General features: G+C 37.9%; 1 protein-coding gene across 1 annotated transcript in view; it reads right to left on the minus strand.

The window, feature by feature from the left end:
* The window catches only part of LOC126755180 (protein charlatan), a 55,977-nt gene extending 47,481 nt beyond the window's left edge, over positions 1-8,496 (minus strand). Inside the window, exons 1-2 of the mRNA XM_050467564.1 lie at positions 8,028-8,496; positions 7,808-7,956 (exon numbers count right to left, since the gene is read on the minus strand). The gene's annotated coding sequence lies outside the window, so the exon portion shown is untranslated. The remainder of the gene's footprint in view (positions 1-7,807; positions 7,957-8,027) is intronic.
* Between the last annotated feature and the right edge of the window lie 8,134 nt (positions 8,497-16,630).

Below are 16,630 nucleotides of genomic sequence, written 5' to 3' on the forward strand. Positions count from 1 at the left end.
CCAACACATTCCGTTCATATCTTTAAAATGCTAGTTATCTCCTTTAAATTCATTTTACGGTCGTCCAAAATCGTTTTTTGACTGTATTTGAAAAAGCTTCTTTTGAACTTCACTGAGTTCATTGTCTGCGGTATCCAAATGACACTTTTCTGTGTCCCTTTGGATCTACTATTGGACTGAGCACAAACACGATGAACGCTGGCCATTCAGATATGTATATCTCCATCGGTCGAGGAGGATGGAGCTATGTGTAGAAGTTCACGCAATTAAGGAAAGCTTTCTTGGCGCCATTCACTTGGGAGTGGCCAGAGACGATTTTTTTTATATATGACTCAAGCAGCTCACGACTTCCGATCTTAGACCAAGTATTCTCTGAGTAGCCAAAAAATATCCGTTTGAAGGCGAGCTAAAATTAGAAAGCGAATCATTGCTACCCAGCGTTTTGCCCTTAATTTGGGACCCGCCACGTAAAAAAATTCTCCCGAGCAAAAGAACACAACATCCTTGGATGAGTGACTCCTCTTTTGATGACGACCACTTCAAATGTATTAAGGATTACGATTTAAGGGCATGCAACTGGAATGTCCGGTCCTTTAATTGGAAAAGCGCCGCTGCCCAACTGGTGGATGTCTTCGTAAGAGTAAAGGCGCACACCACCGCGTTCCAAGAAGTGCGATGTATGGGACAAGGACTGAGATGAGTAGGTCCTTGTGGCATTTACTACAGTGGCCATATAACGTAGCGCAAATTTGGTGTGGATTCGTGGTGAGAGAAAGACTCCGTCGCCGAATACTGGCATACACCCCGTTTGATGAACGTCTAGCCACAATCCGCGTCAAAGCGTTTTTTCAACATATCGATGACTTGCGCCCACGCACCGGGGGAAGAGAAGGACAAATTCTGACAAAGCAGCATAAAGGCAGCTGTCAAAAGCGGCTTTAAAATCGACGAAGAGGTGGTGCGTCTCGATCCTCTTTTCACGGGTCTTTTCCAAGATTTCGCATGGTGAATACCTAGTCAGCAGTTGATTTTCCAGGCCTCCAATGCAGAATAACTCCTGTCAAAAGGTGTTACTTCGGCAGAGGCATGAACGATGACAATATCTGATGAGTCGGCGTTACGAGTTTTGGTTCTGTGGAAGATTTATGGTACTTTGCACATTGAGCACGCCGAATACCGCAGTAGATGAAATGATAAGTTTTACGAGATATACGACGACATTGACATAGTTCAGCGAATTACGAGACAGCTGCTACATTGGCTAGGTTAAGTCGTCCGAAGGTATGAAAACAATCCAGCTTTGAGTGTATTCAAGGCAGTACCCGTCGGGGGAAGTAAAGGAAGTGGAAGGCTTCTACTCCGTTGGAGTGGAGAAAGACCTGGCTATACTTGGAATCTCTTAGAGCTAAAGAGTGAAAGGGAAGAACGACTGACACCTTGTTGTAAACTCGGCTATAACCACGTAAGCGGTGTCTGCTGGACAAATGACCTCGTCAAGCCGGCTTATAGTACGTTTAAGGAACGAATATTCGAAAGTATGGGCGCATTTGAAAAGACGTCTCCGTGCGTTTGAATCGGTTCCCAAAACTTGAAACGCCCTTTTCTCGAAACGCTGTTTTCAGAGTCTGTAGTCCATAAGGAATAGTCACCCATTGCTATGTCTGCGCTTGACACAAATTTCAACATACTCTGTGCCCTCACTAACCGTACCTCAGGCCGTGAGGCCTTCAAATGCTTGAAACGTTGCTTTGCCAATGCGAAACCAGTGCATTTGGATCTTCGTTGCCATACTCCTGCCCCGACCGTCGTATAGACAATACAGGAGTTGACCAAACTCAATTAAATTTTGTGTTATAGCAGTACACCCTTAGCAATCTCGTTTACCGTTCTACTGTTTAATTGCCCTCGATGTCTTTGTGAAGCGGTATGCAGTAGAAATGAAGTCGCTTGTTCCTGGCAATACTGCCCATTGCTGCCTCCCAAGAGATTTGTGGCCCATACATATATGGACCGAGGTTATAACCTTAATTGCTATATCGATGCTGCTATTCTAGTAGCAGATGCAGGGCGGGCAAAATTCAAGCCAATTGATTCCCGGTTATACCCCTGTGACCTGGCACCCAGATGAAGTGAACTTGGTTGCGAACTGATAGGCTTATTCAAACGTTCTTTGCACTCCTGCACTTATATCGATTTAATCTCGTAAGCTGAGATCGCTTCAAGTGTCGCCTGACCAACACTGAGTATGGTGTTACTTTCAATGCGATAGTTGCGTTAGAGGTTTATCTCTACAAACCGACTTATAGCAAAGACTACTGCTTGGAAACGATGGAGCCATGTGTAGAAGTTCACGCAAGTGAGGAATATTTATTTTCTGACCGCCATTTACTTGGGAGTGGCCAAAAACGATTCCTTTATGGCTCAAGCAGCTCATGACTTCGAAGTCGAGCTAAAGTGAGAAGGCGAAACATCCTCTCCCCCCTGAGTTGTGCGCAGGATTTGGGATCCGCCATGTAAGCAGCCTCGGATTGGCTATAGCCACCAATAAATATGAATTGCTTGGAAAATGCTCGGAAAACGTTCCATAGGTTTGGAAAGTTGGTCACGTGATCTTGCGATACCTGCACCAATGCCTTCCGACACTTTAGAGCGGTCAGTGTACCATTTAATAGTGCTACTCCTTAGAAGTAGGTCAAGAATGCGGTTATACCATTTCTCCTTACTGTCGAGGGTAGCTTTAAACTTCTTATTGAGGCTTATCTTTTTGGTAATACAGTCCCTCGGGAGAAGAGCCAGTAGTGTTTGATCACTTAAACCTTCATTTGCTTGGACAAGATTACCTTCTCTTTCTCAAACCCTCAAATGCCAACACTTGAACCTTTCTAAGTTTTGTTGTTTGTTTGATTACTAAGTGGGACGGTGTGAGTTCCAGTAAGACCTCTAGTACTGTTGTCGGGCACGTACGCATTGCAGCCGATGCACATACGAAGGCAAGTCTTAGCAGTTTCGATAGTTGGATTCCTACTGAAATTTGTGATGCTTTCGAAGTCCATGCCACCGCTCCGTACGTGGTAATCGGTCTCACGATCACGGTGTACAGCCACCTGTTAATTCTTGGCTTGCAGTTCCTGGATTTTCCAAAGTGAGACTCCAACATTTGACCTCATAAGTAATCTTTGACTCTCTCCGCGAAGGGATAAGTCCCCAAAGCCCGTCAGGGACCTTCCTTTGGTAAGTAGTTTTCGTCGGGTTGATCTCACATAGTACTCAGCATTCCGTTGCAAAATTCATATAATATTGCAATATAAAGTTAAAATTAAATTTTCAAATCCTAATCAGTCCAGGGCTCTGAGTGGGTTAATGTGAAAAATTGCAAAGTTTGCCACTCTTTTAGATACACAAAATTCATTCAACCACAAACAAACGCACAACCCCAATTTATATCGGTGATTTTTCATTATTCCTGCGCACACGTCCAAACACAAAAACAAATACGAATACGACTACGTCAATTAATGCAAGCGAGAGCGCAATTAAGCTGCACTAAACGCACACACAAGCGCGCATAGAAGCGAAATAGAGCCAAGGCAGCGACACACTGCACGAAATATAAATTTAAATTCAAAGCGTAAACGGCAAGGCGCGCCATCTAGCGGCCAGCCAGCCGGCTTGAGTGCCATTGTTGTGTAAAACGAACAAAGCGAGCGCGCAACGGAACATAAATAAACGGTAAACAAAACAAACTCAAACTACTCGCACTCGGCGCTCAGTGGCAGAGTGAGTGAGTGAGAGAGTGAGCGAGCTGGGTGCGCGGCACAAGAGTGAGACAACAAGTGTGGGCGCAAATGTCTGGAGCAAAACAAAAATTGACAGAACATGGAAAGGTGCGTTAAAACAAGCGCACATGTGTGTGTGTGTGTGTGTGTGTGAAAGTTGAGCGCAAAGAGACAGCGTTAAAAACAGCAAAAAGCGATAAGTGGCTAAAGAATGTCGTTGGAAAGAGGAAATGCACAAACAGGGCGACTGGCTGTGAGTTTAAATGAATGAGTGTGTGCCTGTGTTTGAGTGGGTTGACTGCATATTTACTTAGCTGTATGTGTGTCAAATCGCTCTACGCTTTGTTTGCTGCTCGGCTGTGTGCAAAGGAATTGCATTGAAAAATTGTTATAGATACAAGTTGTGCGCTAGCCTTTAAGTATATTAAAAATTAAGAAAGCGGAGCAAGGGTGTGTGGGTTAAGCAGTGCGCTCAACACACACTCACACCTAACTGTGCTTGTCACTCTGCGACTGCTGACGCTTCCGGCCGCCATATGTGTGCCTAATGCCTAAAGTTGTGGGAGTTGTGGACCAAATTAAATAAATATATACTCGTAAAAGCGAAATTAAGGCAGGAGTCAGTTGAGTTGAGTTATCGGCAAAGGCGAAAAAAACTGTTAGACAGTCGACAGACAGTGGGCAGTGTGAGCGCGAGTGGTCTTATTTAGATTTGTAGTTATTCGTGTATTTGTATATGTACATGTGTACATTAGGGTTGCGCATTTTTTACTTAAAAAGGTTTTGTTTTAAAATTTTCAAATTGAAATTTTAATTATTTGTGAATTTTATTTTTTTTATAATAATAATTTTGCATATTCTGCGAAAACTTGCCATAATATACATGTATGCATGTACATATGTATGTACATATGTTTGTATATAATTTTTATATTACAAAAAAGTAGAGATCTTTATATTAATTTTTAGTTTAGCATACTTGGGATTAGAATTTAAATTTTTTAGTTTTAATACGATTTTTGTAATCAAAAATTTATTTTTTTGAAAATTAAAAAAATAGTTCGATATTTGGGATCAGAAAATCCAAATTATTTTTAATTAATATCTTATGATCAAAAATTAGTTTTTAGATTTAAAGGGCGACATTTGGAATTAAAAAACTTAAAATAATTTTTTATTGAAAATTTTGGTAGTAAAAAATAAAAAAATTATTAGAAACAATTTTTCTAATTACGAAAAAATTATTTTTAATTAAGATTTTTGAAATTAATTTCTTTTTTTCCAAAATGTTAAACTATTTTTATTTAAAAATTATTTTTTTAATTAAGATTTTTCAAATTAATTCTTTTTCCAATTTTCGCGGTAGAATTGGAATTTTATTAGAAATCAGAATTTCGGGATTATAAAATTTATATTTAATTTTTCACTATGGAATTCTGAATTAAAAATTTCAAAATTATTTTTAACTAAGATTTCTGAGATTATAAAATTTATTTTTAATTTTTTCAATACGGTTTTCTGAATTAAATATTTTTAAATTTTCTTAGTTGATATTTTCGTGAATTTTTGTTTTAATTTTTCAATCCGGTATTTAGAAATAAAAAATTGAAAATTATTTTTAATTAAGAATGTTGGGATTTTAAAATTTAGTTTTAATTTTTCACTTTTATTTATATTATAAATATTAATTAAATCATCTTTTTTATGCATTATTTATTTTAATTAAGATTTTCGGGATTAAAAAATTAATTTTTAAGTAAACAATTTTTTAATTAATTTTTAATTTTTTTATGCGGCATTTAGAATTGGAAATTTTACAACTATTTATTAAAATTTCGGAATTACAAAAAAAGGTTTAATTTAAATTTTAGTTAAAAATATTAATTTAAATGTTAATTAAAAAATTATGAAAAATTAATTTCAATCCTTATTAAAATTAAATTAAAAATATTAAAAAAAAATAATTTTATTCGAAATTTTAAATTAAAATATAATTTAAATGATAATTAAAGAATAATAAAAAATTAATTCTAATGTTAATTCAAACTCAAATTAAAAATATGAAAAAAATAAAACAATTTTAATTAAATTGTTAATTAGAAAATTACGAAAAATTAATTTCAAATTAAATATTAATTAATAAAAGAAATTGATTTAAATGTTAATTAAAAAATTACAAAAATTTTCAATATTAATTAAAATTAAAATTAAACATATTAAATAATAATTAAAAAATTATTATAAATGACTTTCAATGTTAATTCAAATTCAAATTAAAAATAATAAAAAACAACATTTTAATGAAAATGTTTGTTCAAGAAAAATAACAATTAATTTAAATGTTCATTAAAAAATCACGAAAAAATAATGTCAATGTTAAATTTAAAATTAAAAATATTAAAAAGAAATAAAACATATTTAAATTAATTTTAATTAAAAAAATGTATCTAAATGTTAATTAAAAAATTATGAAAAATTAATTTGCTCATTTCAATGTTATTTCAAATTAAAATTAAAAATATTAAAAAAGAATAAAACAATTTTAATTAAAAAAATAATTTAAATATTAATTAAAAATTTAAAAAAATTAATATCAATGTTAATTCAAATCAAAATTAAAAATATTAAAAAAATAAAACAATAATATTTAATTTATTTATTAAACAAATTGATTTAAATGTTAATTAAAAATTTATGAAATTAAAAATATTAAAAACGGTACAACAATTTTAATCAAAAATATTAAAACAAAATGTTTACTCACATTAAAGATATAAAAAAAACAATTTTAATAAAAATTTTAATTAAAAAAGATTAATTTAAATGTTAATTAAAAAATAAATTTGAATGTTTATTAAAAAGTTATCTAAAATTAATTTAAATTTTAATTTAAAATTAATTTAAATGTTAATTAAAAAATTATGAAAAATTAATTTAAATATTTAAAAAATTAAAATTACCAGTAATTAAAGAAATTAAAACAATTTAATAAAAATTTTAATTAAAAAAGATTAATTTAAATGTTAATTAAAAAATAAATTTGAATGTTTATTAAAAAGTTATCTAAAATTAATTTAAATTTTAATTAAAAATTAATTTAAATGTTAATTAAAAAATTATGAAAAATTAATTTAAATTTTTAATTAAAATTAAAATTACCAGTACTTAAAGAAATTAAAACAATTTTAATAAAAATTTTAATTAAAAAAGATTAATTTAAATGTTAATTAAAAAAATAAATTTGAATGTTTATTAAAAAGTTATCTAAAATTAATTTAAATTTTAATTAAAAATTAATTTAAATGTTAATTAAAAAATTATGAAAAATTAATTTAAATTTTTAATTAAAATTAAAATTACCAGTACTTAAAGAAATTAAAACAAATTTAATTAAAATGTTAATTTAAAAAATTAATTTAAATGCTAATTAAATAATTTCGAAAAATTAAGTGCCAATGTTAATTCAAATTAATGTTAAAAAAAAATTAAAACAATTTTAATTAAAATGTTAATTAAATTGCTTTCTATTTGCAACCCTAATGCAAATAACGGTTTGTTGTGTCATTGCACAGCAGTAGTGTATGTTAATATGTATTTTTACTATATATGTTTGTGTGTGTGTTGCTGTGTGGTATTTAGTGGCAAAAATCCATAGAAATGCTGTTGAGTATGAGCTACATGCAGAGCATGGCTGCGCAGCGTTTAGTCGGCTGGCTAGTCGATTTGACGACGATTCAATATTGCAGCCATAGTTGGCCAAGAGCAGTGGAGTTTTTCATTGGCGAAAAATCAATAAAAATGTTTGTATCATTTGATTTTAAAATTTTTGTCGGATTAAGACAGAGCTACATACTTACATACATTTAACAGTATGCAGTTAATTATATATGTATACCTACATATAAATATGCTTAAATATTTTAAATATATGTACATAAATGCCATGTTTGATGCGCGCCAGTGGCTTAAAATTTTCATTTGCATTAATTACTTAAATTAAAATTAATTAAGCGCATATTTTTGCTACTCACCAACATCGCCAAAGACATTTTCGCTGCTGTCGTCCTTGCCACGCGCCTGCAAAATTTTACACACTCGCTATTTTGACCGCTAAGCGCTTGCTGGCGTACACGTAAGCGCTTCAGAAATTGATTTCAAGCAGCTTTGACGCAATAAATAACTAAAAAATTAAACAAAAAATATAAATAAAATAAAATTTCGTAGACACAACAGCAGAGTAACTTTATTTACAAGTGTTTCGGGCGCATACGGCGGCTTATGCCACACGCCAGGCAGCTTTGTGTGCCGTCGCCACCCAATGCCGTATGCCGTTTCTTTGACTCAGTATTTTTACTACAGATTTTTTTCGTTTCCTGCTTTCTTTTTTGCAGCACAAAAATTTTTTCTCACACTTGGCCCAAGCGTTAAGCGTTTATATGGGCACACACAACACCGTTAGCGTCTCACTTCGAGACTCGCACTCAGACTCCGTTATTATTGCGGACTCCGACGCCGTTACCGTTACCCGTCACTTTTGCCATTACACTACCAAAACCAAAGTAAGTGTTCCGCATTGTGCCGTGTGTTCCTCCTTTTGAGCGCCGCCGAGGCGCTGCCGACTCGACTCTACACCACTGCCGTTAATAAAATATATATTTTTCCTTATAACCACACATGCACACACATATGTTTATATATACTAACACGAACACTAATACTAATGCAATGTTAAGTGCACACACACACACACTCAAGTGCAAGTGTGGCGAGTAAAAAATGGCGTCTGCTCGACTACCTATGGAAAATCCGTTTGTGGCACACGCCGCTCTTAACGCTTTTGCTTAGCTTTTGCTGTTGCTACAGCCAGCTGCTGGCTGTTGGCCGCCACAACACACACTGTCATAGCAAATATGGGCAACACAACGTCGTCACAAGCGCCTGTCGGCCAGGCAGTGTAGCCCGTAGTCGGCGGCACTCACTCACGCGCAGCCGATGAGGATGAGTACGAGTTTGGGCGATTTGTCGAGCAAGCACCTAGTGTTTGGTCGCCCAACGCCCACACACACTGTGGGCGACTGCGTAAAGTTTTGCTGCGGCTTGTTGCACGTTGTTGTTGTGTTTTGTGTTGTTGCTCTAACTGCTGTTAGACGTCGGCTGCTGTTGCTGTAGCCAGCCGTCCCGTTATCCCGAGTGTTGTCATCAAATGCCAATTGAATAATAATTGCGATTGTCGCAGGGTAACGGTAAGTTTGTAACGGTTTTACTGCCTGCCTGCAATGGATGGCGCTCACTCTCTCTCTATTTTAAGGCGCTCTCACATGCTCTCGCACACATTTGGCTGGGCGTAGGGCGCAAACGCCTAATGCACTGGTGGGCCAATAGACAAACACAGAGACATGCATACACATAGACACATATACACATATATACTCACATACATATACACATATACACTGACATATATACACACTCATATACACATATACACCAATGCATTGCTGGCAGCGCCTAGCCGCTTACTTGTAGCCGCGCTCAAACCTTGTGGCGTCACCTACAATGCACCCCAGCTCCTGCTGCAAAAGCTCGCCAGCCTTTTACCGTTAAATTCGTATTTAGTTGGCAGCGCGTCTCCACACCGCCAAGTGCTCGCTAAGTATGGCAAACACCAGCCTTTAATTGCATGAGTGTTATTGTGTATATGTGAATATAATATTTCTGTATGTATGTATGTATGTATGTCCATGCAGTTGAGAGAGTGAGCGCCAGTTTCTAGGTTTTGCCAGCCGCTTTCTCAACCCCAAACTGTCTGCGCGCAATTTTCACAAACACACACACATACTTACATACATGTAATAATACCGTTACATATGCCTGGTTGCCTTGTATTTGTTTGTGTTGCCACCGGGCGTTTGCAGCAACAAGGCCAACAATAATAGTCAAAACAATAACAATAACAAATGCCAGAGAATTTATTTTTGTGCATTTAACAAATCGATAAATAATTTTTAATTGTTTCGTTGCATTAGTATGCACTTTACATACATACATACACACATACTTATAAGCATAGGTACATATATACAAATGCCAAGAGCAATCCGTTCTGCCTGACAAGTTTTCCGTGGTTTGGCGAAAGCTTGTAGGCACCGAATTATTATTAAGGAAATTTGTGAAATTAATTTTCTCGATGAAGTTCTCGGATTTTTTATTGGACTCGAGTTGTTAGGTTATCTATTCTTCATCTTCTTTACTGGCGTAGACATCGCTTACGCGATTATAACCGAGTTAACAACAGCGCGCCAGTCGTTTCCTCTTTTCGCTACGTGGCGCCAATTGGATATTCCAAGCGAAGCCAGGTCCTTCTCCACTTGGTCCTTCCAAGGGAGTGGAGGTCTTCCCCTTCCTCTGCTTCCCCCGGCGGGTACTGCGTCGAATACTTTCAGAGCTGGAGTGTTTTCGTCCATTCGGACAACATGTCCTAGCCAGCATAGCCCCTGTCTTTTAATTCGCTGAACTATGTCAATGTCGTCATATATCTCATACAGCTCATCGTTCCATCCATAAGACCATACATCTTCCGCAGAACTTTTCTCTCGAAAACACGCCAGGCCTAGCGACCATATAGCTGGACGGGAATTATGAGTGACTTATAGAGTTTTATTTTTGTTCGCCGAGAGAGGACTTTGCTTCTCAATTGCCTACTTAGTCCGCAGTAGCACCTGTTGGCAAGAGTTATTCTGCGTTGGATTTCGAGCCTGACATTATGGTTGGTGTGGACACTGGTTCCAAAAGAGACGAAAATATCCACGACTTCCAAGTTATGACTGTCAACAGTGACGTGATAGCCAAGTCGCGGGTGCGTCGACTGTTTGTTTGATGACAGGAGATATTTCGTCTTGCTCTCGTTCACCGCCAGACCCATTTGCTTTGCCTCCTTGTCCAGTCTGCAGAAAGCAGAACTAACGGCGCGGGTGTTGAGGCCGATGATATCAATATCGTCGGCATACGCCAGCAGCTGTACACTCTTATAAGTTTGCTCGATTAAGTTTTGCAGCTCGAATTATTTTCTCCAGCAGCAGTTTGAAAAAGTCGAACGATAGGGAGTCGACAAGTCGCCTTGTCTGAAACCTCGTTTGGTATCGAACGGCTCGGAGAGGTCCTTCTAGGTAGGTATAGGTTATTTATTAGGTTCAGATAAGTTGCCACAGATCGAGTTGCACGTCATCCAAGGGGGCTCAGGAAACGTGCTGTTTCGACGAAGTCGGACCATAGGGAGAAGGTGTCAGATGTGTAAAGTTAGTTGGGCATGCAAAGATGTGGCCAGTGTCGTGCGGGGACTCGTTGTATTTTGGACATAAGTATCTTAGATATGTCGGGGTCGATTCTGGAAAAGTAGGCGTTTAACATGCTACAATATCCAGAACGAAGCTGCACAGGGGTCACTCTCGATTCTCGTGGCAACTCGCCATCTTCGTCTGCAATGGGTGGTAGATTGACTCCAAGCATGCCATTTATTGAAAGGAAGGCGGTGAAGGTGTTTATGGCTTCACTGTGTATGGCAGACAATGTATGTCTAAAGTTAGTTGCGTTCGAAGTATGGTAGGTGCAGGTTCCGCTTCAAGCAAGTGGCTGCTTCTTCGAAAGTACACCAACAGGATGTAACACCTAAAATTTTAGGGTTATTGATAGTCGGAATCTTAACAGAGAGTCCTAGGTTCCGTGCAGCGGGGAAGTGAGAAAGGTCTAAGAGATAGCCATTCACTTTTGAGCAAATGCTATCGATTCCATTGACCGACGTCATTATCATGCAATCATTAGCGTACGAGGGGATTGAAATTCCCTCTGGTTGAGAAGAGGCACCATCCTTCGGCACAGGTCAATTGAGAAGGCTACCATGGTCAAACACATTTCTTTGGCAAAATTCTTTTTTTTCTCTTCAACATACATAGTTCCCCTCAAGGATGACACACTGATTATAGCGACCCTTAAACTTTTCTATACTATTTTAGTAGTGCGATCACCACTTCATTCGACGAAAACTTCTTCCCAGGGCGCTTTCTTTTGAGATCTTAGAACCGAAAAGAGTCTCTGGGGGCCAGATCTGAAGAATACGGGGAATGCGGAAGATATTCATAGTCCAATTCCTAGATTCGTTCCATAGTTTTCACTGACTTGCGACACGGTGCATTCACACAGTGAAACAGCACTTTCGATTTCGTCCTTCAAACGGTCCAAAAATGCTATATTATAGTCACTGTTGATGATCCTTCCTTTTTCGAAATAGTCGATAAAAATTATTCTTTGCGCATCCCATAATACAGACGCCATAATCTTACCAGCCTACTGGATTCATCGTGTGCGGTCCATTCGGATGACTTTCGATTGAACTTTCGTGTGAAATGATAGAGCCATGTTTCATCCACTGTCACATATTGACTCAAAACCGCGGGTTTATTACGCTTGAACATCTCCAAACACTGCTCCGAATCATGAACTCGACGTTGCTTTCGTTTAAAAGTGAGCTCGGGCGGCTTCCACATTGTACAGAGCTATTTCATACCCAAATGGTGCAGAGTCCTATACCGGCGGGTCCATAGCTCTTTCGCATAGAACTCTTTCTTTTATGTGCGAAGATTGCATTTTTGGGGTTTCGAGGCTCTTCCGAACATCGCTCCCAGCTGCCAGCTAATGGTTACGTATAATTATGTATGGATCGATGGCTGTCTAGATGGAATTTAGTTCACAATAGTTTCATGACTCACTTTTTACCGATTTCAAAATGGATGCTTTGGAGCTATAACCACGTCTACTTCCTGTAGAAGGCCGATTTGTATATAGTATATACTATCTCAAACTAACTCTAATTCAAACCAGATGTGGTGAATTTACTGGACATGATGAAGTCATGTCTTGCAAGATTGCTGTCTTTTCATTTCTAAAGTAAATTTAGCTAGAAGTGATATTTAAATGCAAAATTGATATTTAGTCTTAAAATTTCGTAGTTTCTCGAATGACTGAGGCTTGCCATCATAAAAAGTTTATTAACATCTTCTTCAACAACTTCTTTCTTCTTCCGCCTCCAACAGAGTTTGTTTTCTGCCGACTTGTTCCAGCCTATCAGAATTGATAATGTATAGTTAGACCGTTAGACGTAAGCCATTTTTTCTTCTCCGCTCTTCTAGTAACTAAGCCCATAACACCAAATCTCTTTGCCCGCCGTAAAGTTTGTAGCTCAGAAGGTATGACTTTTAGCGCCATTGAGAGGGAAGTATTGGCAAAAATACTTCAAATCCATGGATATATTGCATTGGACAACTGTTCCCAACCATGATTACAAATAACTAAGTGATTTTGCGCCATCTATGAACAATGAACCAAACAAAAAATTACGTATTTTCATTGGCAGCGCCATCTATTGGGTTATAGCAAGGAAGCTTATTTTCGAATACTTTGATGAACTTATCCAGCGCCATCTAGTCATTGTATGGGTGGTACGGTACTAATTTACCGTTAAGAAAGGCGACATCTAGATGCAAATAGTTTATATCGACTCTTCTACAGCGCGCAGTGTTAGAAATTGTTATAATATTTCTTTATACTTCTGGCAGAGTGTATTAAGTTTCGCACAAAGTTTTGGAACACCTAGAAGAAAACGTCGAAGTCCCTTTAAGTGATCACTGTTACCAGCTGAGTCGGTTTAGCCACGTCTGTCTGCCTTTTCGTCTGTATATACTCAAAGTAGTCTCTCAGATGCCCAGATAAAGTTTTACACACGTCCTTTCCTCCCCAAGAAGCTGCTCACGTGTCGAGACAATCGGACCACTATAGAATTTTTTTATTTGCCAAGGTTTTAGTATTCCCGCGAAACTCGATAAAGGATCTCCAAAAAAAAATTTCCGAACGAATTACTATAACATATAGATTTTGGATGACAGTTTGACACGTGTTAGTGCCCACATTTAAACTAGAGGTTTGGCCGAGTCCTAGTGTGTGCTTGCAAACTGCTGTAATATGGACTTATTTTAATTGTCCGTTCTTATTAGAAAACCTTGCTTTCAAATTGACCTCTAATAAAATCGGTTCAGTGTGGGCTGTCGCTGTCAGCTCAGTCAAAGACCTTTGTACTTCATTGACTGATTCAGTAACACTGAGTTCTATTGGCAGTAACTACATACATATGTTTGGATTCTTTTTATTCGAGCGTGACTTCAAAAATATTTGTACTAAAAATGATGCTTAAAATAACTGTAAACACTGACGTCAGTCCCAGCTGCGGGGCTGTGTTGCATACTAAATAGTTGACATAAATGAGAAACTGCGCTGCATTGGGCAACTCGCAAGCCGGATTTGTGCAGGACAACTCATTGCTGCTGATAAACTGTTGGGCCTGCACGGAAACATACAGCGGCGGACAATCCTCGATTTGCGTGTAACCCGCACAGAGTTCGCTCAAGTCCAGCGAGTAACCATTGGTGGCAGCTGTCTGGCCACAGCCCTGTTCCGGCTGATCCGCACCATCTTTACGATAAGGCAAAGGGATCGTACGCGAACTGCAGACAATAAACGAAACCGGACTTTGAGGTGTGATGCGTAGATAACGCAAACTCGTCGAACCGAAGAAATAATTCGGCATAATGCGGTAGAAATTGATGGCACCAGCACGCACATATTGCACCATTTCATTGGCACCTGCCGTATTGGCGTACATAGCGGCGCCACAACGTGGATTAACTAAGCGCCGTGGAACTGTGGAGAAAACGGAGATTTATCGTATATAGTAATTAAGGAATGCTTGTAGATCACTGACTTTCACGTATGCGTCGTACTACCGGTGTTCCTGCCGTCCAAACGCCGTATTCCTCGCCGAGTGGAAAGATGTCCTCATGAGGATTGGCCACCAGATCTTTGAAGCGTATTAACGCACCGCCGCCATAGTAGAGAAAATGTAGGTCGGGCACTGAGTAGTTGAGCTTTTGTAGGAAGTTTAACGCATAGTTCATATCCCAGTCGGGCACATAGGCTATCGGGCTGGGAATGAGCAATGCGATGAGCGAACGCCCACCCAATGAAGAGGTATTACGATCGACGTCCATTATATTTTGCGCTAATTCGGCGGCGGTATTGAGTATCTGTGGTAGGCTGAAACCAGGCTTATCTGAAAGTAAAGCAAAAGTTGTGCTTTAGGTACTTGGTTTGGCGCAAGGGCTTGGCTACTTACACCAAGAATGCGTTGTGATGTTCCAGTTCTCGTAGACCTCCGACATATAATGCGTGGTGTTGACCATTATTGTAGCATCCGCGGCGGAAAGCAGTGTGACAGCGCTGGCGTAGGGATTTATATTGAGCCGCTGGAGCACGAAACTGTGAATGAAGAATTGGAGAGTTAATTTGAGCGTATATTTTGTGAAATTCAACTATTTCTATGTGGGACTGTCTGAAATATGAGATCTATCCCAGTAAATCTGGAACTAACAAGGAGCTCAAGACCAAGATTCGTGCCGAAAGCGGTATAGTGGTCTTGAGCTTCTTGTCCCTGTCTCCCGAGATGTTGAAAAAAGTTATAGAGATCAAGCTTTTGGCCAGCGTAGAACGAATAATATTGAGTACTGGAGTGTACGGGATTTCTAATATTATTCTTACTTTTTTTAACTAAATAACTTAAATTAGATACATTTTCATACTTAACATAATCCGCGACGAAATAATACGGCCACGTCGTATCCAAGAACACAAATATATTCGTCATAATTGTAGTCATATTGTGTATACCCTGGGTCTCCTCAGCGGCATAGCAGTCTGAGTTCATCCAAGCTGTGAAATTGAGAAAAGGTTTCAGTATATTAATAATATTAATAAGATAAGAATTAATAAGGTTAGGTTAGGTTAGGTTAGGTTAAGAGGTGGATCCTGAAAGTGATCTCACTTGGTTAGCTTAGAACCGCGGTCCGTTGTGTTAACTAAAACTCCTATATAATACTATATATATACTATATATATAATTACTAATCTCAGTTTCTAAAAGGTAGGGCTTAACCTTTTTTTGCAACCTGCTGGACAAACATGTCTTTGAAAATGTTGGCTTTGTTCTTTCCGATTAGAGTGGCTGTCTGATGACTTACTTTTTGAGGCCCATTGTGAAACCACTGGTACTAAGAGCTCCTCACTTTATTGTTTCCTCTCTGAACCACTCCATGCTTCTGCTGAAATCCATCAATACTAAAAGTTAATCTTGACTGAAAAGATATTTTATAGCCGTTACAATCATAAGTGTACGATATTCTTAGTCTAACATATTGGCATGGCTACCTATGAGACAGTGACCGGTTAGCACTACTACTAATGTCCTTATGTCATTCCTTTTGAATTTTAATAGCTGCCATGTGCGGTTCTTACTCCGTTGAGGACTTTTGCCGGCTTGTTGAGTCAGATAGGGATAGACTTCACCGCAGCTCAACTGTTTTTATAACATGTTTGTGGATTAAATATCGGCAAGAAGGCAGAGGCATATAAATTCCTTTCGCTTTTCTAGAATCTAATTGCAAGATACTTCCATTAGCTAGCTCATCTGCTTTACAGGTACCAGGAATATCACTATGTCTTGGAATTCATTGCAGGTTTAGCGTGAAAATAGGTAGAATCTTAATGCCACTAAGAGAGCAAGGCATTTTTTCACTGTCTTTTATGAAACGTTAAGAGGCCTTAGTGCTTTGAAAGCTGCTTGGCTATCTGTATATGTTAGTTCAATAGGGCTTTCTGTAATTACTATGATCTCCGCTTGCACCGCAGTGGTCTGGTAGACGGAAGGCGATTTTGGTATCTAATTTTGCTAAAAAGACACCACTTGTTTATCCACA

The sequence above is a fragment of the Bactrocera neohumeralis genome, chromosome 4, assembly GCF_024586455.1.
Source record: "Bactrocera neohumeralis isolate Rockhampton chromosome 4, APGP_CSIRO_Bneo_wtdbg2-racon-allhic-juicebox.fasta_v2, whole genome shotgun sequence".
Taxonomy (NCBI): Eukaryota; Metazoa; Arthropoda; class Insecta; order Diptera; family Tephritidae; genus Bactrocera; species Bactrocera neohumeralis.